Source organism: Arachis duranensis, chromosome 3, assembly GCF_000817695.3.
Source record: "Arachis duranensis cultivar V14167 chromosome 3, aradu.V14167.gnm2.J7QH, whole genome shotgun sequence".
NCBI classification, from domain to species: Eukaryota; Viridiplantae; Streptophyta; class Magnoliopsida; order Fabales; family Fabaceae; genus Arachis; species Arachis duranensis.
The window spans coordinates 75295016-75301375 of NC_029774.3; positions in this window are offsets into that span (position 1 = coordinate 75295016).

Consider the following 6360-nt stretch of genomic DNA (forward strand, 5'->3'; position numbering starts at 1 on the left):
TTTGAGCAAATGGCTAAGAGAATTGATGGCTTGCAAGTGGCAGCAGTGAGCACCACAAGCCAACCTCCAACCACTTGGGTGCAAAGTGAAGAAACTCAAGAAGAGCAACAACAAGAGCAAGTCCAATACATGCACAACCAAAATCCTGGAACAAATGAAGTCTATGGTGATACTTACAATCCATCTTGGAAGAACCATCCCAACCTCAGATGGGGAGACAACCATAATCAAAACCAACAACCATGGCAAAGAAACACAGGCCAGAACAATTGGAAAAACACAAACCACAACCCCCAGCCAAGCACTAACCAAAATACATATAGAAAACCACAAAACAATTACCCAAATTCTAACCAATACTCACCCAATAACCAACCAACTAACCAAAACACTTATCATCACCCATCAACACTCCAAAATCAACCCATCTCACAAGACTCACAGAGAATCACCAATCTAGAGCTGCTCATGGAGAAACTAATGAAGAGCCAAGAATTGACCACCAAGAATCAAGAAGCCTCCATGAAGAACCTAGAGAGGCAGATTGGACAAATCTCCAAGAAGATTTCTGTTGAAAAACCATCAAGTTCACTACCTAGTGACACCATTCCCAACTCAAAGGAGGAATGCAAGGTCGTGCAACTAAGAAGTGGAAAAGTGTTAGTGGATGACAACCAAGGAGCAACAAAGAAGCTTATGGAGAATGACACTGAGCCAACAAAGAATGATGAAGCCATCAACAAAGACATGATAAGCAAGAATGCTCCAGAAAAACTCACAGAGGAAGACAATAAGCCACAGAATTTGAAGAAAGGAAAGCAAATCATGGAAGAACCAATTCCAAAACAGCATCAAGTGGTGAAGAGCTCAACACCACCACTACCTTATCCACAGAGATTTCACAAGGAAACAAAGGATCAGCACTTCCACAAATTTCTTGAGACTTTCAAGAAGTTGGAGATCAACATACCTTTGGCAGAGGCTTTGGAGCAAATGCCTCTGTATGCCAAGTTCTTAAAGGAGCTCATCAATAAGAAAAGAGATTGGAATGAGAAGGAAATGGTGATGCTCAGTGAAGAATGCAGTGCACTCATTAAAAAGGGACTCCCTCCCAAGCTTGAAGACCCTGGAGGTTTCTTCTTACCATGCACCATTGGAAACCTGTTCATTAACAAGGGGATGTGCGATCTAGGAGCAAGCATAAATCTAATCCCACATTCTCTAGTGAAAAAGCTTGGCATAGAGGAGGTGAAACCAATACAGATGTCCTTGGAATTGGTGGACCAATCAATAGTATATCCTAAAGGACTGATTGAGAACCTTTTAGTTAAGGTTGACAAGTTTATCTACCCAGCAGATTTTGTGATCCTAGATTCTTCAGAACATGGAAATGACTCCATAATACTTGGTCGACCATTTTTGGCCACTGCTAGAGCCATTGTGGATATAGAGCAAGGAGAGTTAACCCTCAGGATGCATGAGGAGAGCATCATCCTGAAAGTCTTTCCAGAATTACAAAGGGATGAAGAAACAAGCAAAATGAGTGATGATCTTCTTCCAAAGCAATCAACTGACAAGGAAGTAGAACAGAAAAACAAACAAATGCAAGAAGAAAAAGGGATTCAAAAGGAACCAACAGAAGCAGGGGTGATAAATAAGAAGGAAGGTATCACAACTCAAGTGACTGTCAAAAAGGGAAGATCAATAAGCAAGAAAAAGATGAAGAATAAGAAAAAGACTCACAAAGGGTGGAAGAACAAGAAAATCCCAACTGAAGGATTCTCTAAAGGTGATAAGGTGCAACTAGTATATCAACAACAGGGAGCAGAAGATTATTACACTATCAACCAAATACTATCTCTTGAACATATGGAAATTGAGCATCAAGGCACACAGAGAAAGCTGACAGTGAGAGGTGACAAGCTGAGACATCACCAACATCAACCACCTTAAAGGGAGGTCAATGTCAAGCTAATGACAATAAAAGAGCGCTTCATGGGAGGCAACCCATGGTTTAAGATTTCCGTCTTCTCTTTTATTTAATAAAGCTATGATTCCTCTAAATATGATTTTGAATTTTCATGCCTGGTAAATGCATATATCATTTTGAAACACATGGCAAACTTCTAAGTTTGGTGTACCTTAAGGCACACCCAAGCTCATTGTTCAAAGAAGAGGATTGTCTTTTAGAGCATATGCATAAGTCTTTTGATAAAGCATGTGACCAAACACTAAGTTTGGTGTCTGCATATGCAACAATGATCAGAGGATCATTTTCCAAGCATGGACTCAAAACCATACAGATAAGGGATCATACATCAATTTGTTTTAAAAATGCATCAATTGTGAGAACGGTTTGCATTGTTAAGCCATCCCCTCAATAAAAGATAAGTTTGGTGTTCACCAACTTTTAGCATTTTATTTAGGGACACCAATTGATCACAAAAAAAATTTTAATAACTATTAAACAAACCAAAACAATCTATTTTATTATTGCAAATAAGTTGCCACGGCTATATTATATTCTAAGCTAGCTGTTTTGATTTATGCAGGAGAAGCTATGTGAGGGAGGTCACATGTGCCTAGGAGAACGTGCTCATGGGGAACAAAATTTGCATGCATGCAACATTGGACACCGAAGTGCATGCAGCCAATGGGAGGAGGATCCTCGTCAAGCCTCAACCATGCATGCAGACCGTTCATTCCATGAGTCCTTGAGATGACCAACTCAATCTCAGCCCTTCATGAACACTAACGGTTCCTTCTTCATTCATTCATTGTGGTTTTGTTGAAAAGCTTGGAAACATGGCTTATTAATAGCCGTTGCACCAACACGGCACATACATTCCCATTCAAGCCACTTTCATATGAAACCACACTCTATTCCACTTCCAAAACCAACATAATTCCCTTACCTCACACATCAAAACTGAACCAAAAATTCACCCCAAACACAACACATATTTCTTCTACTCTCACTTCCTCTTTCTTTTCACTTTAATTTCAATGGCCTCCTCAAGCTCAAAAAGAAGGCCGGGAAAAGAACCTATGGTGACCGAACCCCCATCATTTGATGCACGTAAGTTTAGATCCCAATTCCATGAAGGGAGATATCATAGGTTCATGGAGACAAAGAATGTCATCTATGAGAAAGGCCTTGATTTGAGGGAAGGAGAATACCCCATCAATGTCATTTATGAGAAAGGCCTTGAGTTGAGAGACGGGGAATATCCCATTATGAGGCAAATCACTAAAGAAAGAAGGTGGGAACTTTTATGTGCTCCTCTTGTTGATATCAGTGCGGTTATGATTAGGGAGTTCTATGCAAATGCTGCAAAAGAAAACAAGAATAGTGCTCCCTACACAAGTTATGTCAGAGGAGTTGAAGTGAGTTTTAGCCCAGCTGCTATCACAAGAGCCCTCAAGTTGAGAACCATAACCTATCCAGAGCCTAGTTATGAGGCTAGAATGCAAATGAAAAATAATCCTGATGAGATCCTGCAGGGGTTATGCATGGAAAACACAGATTGGGAAAGAGATTCAAAGGGAGTTCCAAGTCACATAAGGAGGATAAATCTTACTCCTGAAGCTAAGGGATGGTATGAAATAGTGAGGAGATCTATCCTTCCTACTGGAAACGCCTCTTGGGTCACAATCAAACGAGCACTCTTGACATACTGCATCTTGCATGGAGGTGAGATCAATCTTGCACAACTCATAGCCGACAGTATTCAAGAAATGGCCGATAGCACAAGCAAAGCAAAAGGTCTTGGACATCCAAGCACCATCCAAAGGCTATGTGACAGGGCTAACGTACTCTTTGAAGATGAGGACACAACAAAAGTGAAGAAAGGGAAATGGATTACCAAGAAGAGCATGGAGGGAACAAATGATGAAGAAGACCAAGAAGGGGTAGTAGCTCCTAGACAAAGGAGATCACAAAGAGAGGAAGGACGAAATCAAGCTTATGATGCCATAGATATGAGCCAATTGCAAAGATCAATTGAAGAATTATCTCAGCAACTCATGCAGGCTCAACAAGGTCAAAATCAAATCATGCAGGCCGAACAAGGCCAAAATCAAGAGGGCCAAGAGAAATATCTAGAGCCCCATCCTGAATTCATGGAGCATTTCTTGAAAGAAAAAGAGGAACGAGAAGCTTGGCAGCATCAAATGGAGGAAAAACAAGAGAAATGGCAGCAACAAATGATGACTCGGCAGCAAGAATTTCAAGCACAGATCCTTGAAGGACAAAAAGAGCAATACAAAGAATTCAAGGAATCATATGACAAGTTATATTTTAGTCAAGCTAAAGCAGAGGAATATAGTCACAACCTGTATCAATGGAAGAATGTTCATCATACCATGGGAGAAGTTAGACACGTACAAAGAATGGAGTATGATGAAAACATGCAAGCAAGGTTGGAGTACTTGACCCACAATCTGCCAACACTCAATCCTGAGATCAAGCCATTTGAACAATGCCCTGAATTTTTAGCCAAGCAACAAGCAAGATCTCATCATTACACTGAGTCAACCTTTAACAGATTGGAAGATTTTGGGCTCAAAGGACTCTTAGATTCTGTTTGGGGTAGAAGATGTCCTGGTGAAGAGATCCGAGATTACTCCAAGACAGGGAAGAGAAAGAAGAAGAAGGGAGAATCAAGCAGCAGCCATGACCATTAGAAGGTGGCAAAGTTCTTTCATACTTCCTCTTTCATGTCTCTAATAAGGAGATGCATGTCTGAAACATGATATGCCTCCATCATTTATTTCTTTATGCACTTTCTGTTCTTTGCTTTTCATTTTAGTTAGTTAATAAAGAGCTAGAAAAATGATAAGTCTACATAATGCTTGTATCCATCACTTAAGCTTTAAATATTGCTTTGTTTCCCATTTGCTTAAATAAAAGAGTTTGGTCTGAATTGAAAAGTAAAATATCCAATGCTGCATAAGTATGAATGGAAGTTGGTGGTGGTATATGTGTTTGATTAAATGTATAACTCATGAAATAATTGTTGCATAATATCATTTTCATCTAAGAGTGAGTTAGCTTGCTGTTATAAAAACTCCTATCAATAATGAAAAAGCCCTTGGTAAAAAAAATAGAAAGAAAAGGGAAAGAAAAAGCCAAAATGGCAAGAAAAACAAAGAATAAAGGTTGGACACCAATAGCTTGGACCCTAGGACATATGCCTGTGGTGTTCTTGTACTAAGATATGCTTGGATGAGTAAATTCTAATGGGTATTTTAAAACCCGGTCACTTAGATCAACTGATTTGGGATGGCCAATTGAAAATCCACAATAAAGAGCAACTTAGATACAGAACATTTAGTTATCCAAAGAGATGCTAGGCATCAATGATCCTAGGAAGAGTTAATGAGCCAAGTGTCTGTGGTGGAAAGATGTTGAGCAAAAAGAAAAGAAAATAAAGCCAAAGGCTATGCTGCAGCATTTGACACCCAACCTCAAAAAAATAATAAGCTTGTTAAGCATTATAAGCCAAGAAAATGCCTAAGGAAGGGAAAGCGTGGCCAAAGTAATAGAAAGCGTGCCGCATGCAATGGGGGAGGCAACATTGCCCTCCACAAGGGCACACTGCCCTCTAGGAGGGCAACATTATGGAAACCAAACAATGAAGGCAACTCTGCCCTGCCCACTACAAGGGCAGAGCACAAAATGTGCCTTGGGACCATGAGGAAGAGAACCTTGCCCTGCCCTTGTGGAGGGCAGAATCGGGCTCTCCAAGGAAAGAAATTCAAGGAAAAATGTCACCCATGCATGCTACAAGGATCGAACAAGGAACCATGAGGAAGCCAAGAACTAAGGGTGATTGCCGTGCCAAGAAGCCAAGGAAATTAATTGAATTTGTGCTTCCTCCGTGTTTCGAACACGGGACGTGGAAGAGGGAACTCTGCCCTGCCCTTGGCGCGGGCAGGGCAGCATTTGGATCGGCGCAGCACCTTGCGCACCAAGAAGCAAATCTGGCGCACCAAATCCTTCCCTGGCAGCACCAGCGCGCACCATGACCCTCTCCTGGCAGCACCACAACTTTCTGCCCTGCCCTTGGCGCGGGTAGGGCAGCGTTTTGCAATCCTGGCGCACCACGCACGAATTCTGGCGCACCAATCTTCGACCCTGGCAGCACCAACGCGCAACGCTCGTCCCTGGCAGCACCACAACTTTCTGCCCTGCCCTTGGCGCGGGCAGGGCAGCGTTTGACGTTCCTGGCAGCACCAAGTCGCGCCAGACTCGCACCAGGCCGCACCAACTTGCACCAAGGCCGCACCAATCTCATGCACCAAGCACCAATTTTCTGCCCTGCCCTCCACAAGGGCAGGGCAGCCTCCTGGGAGTGA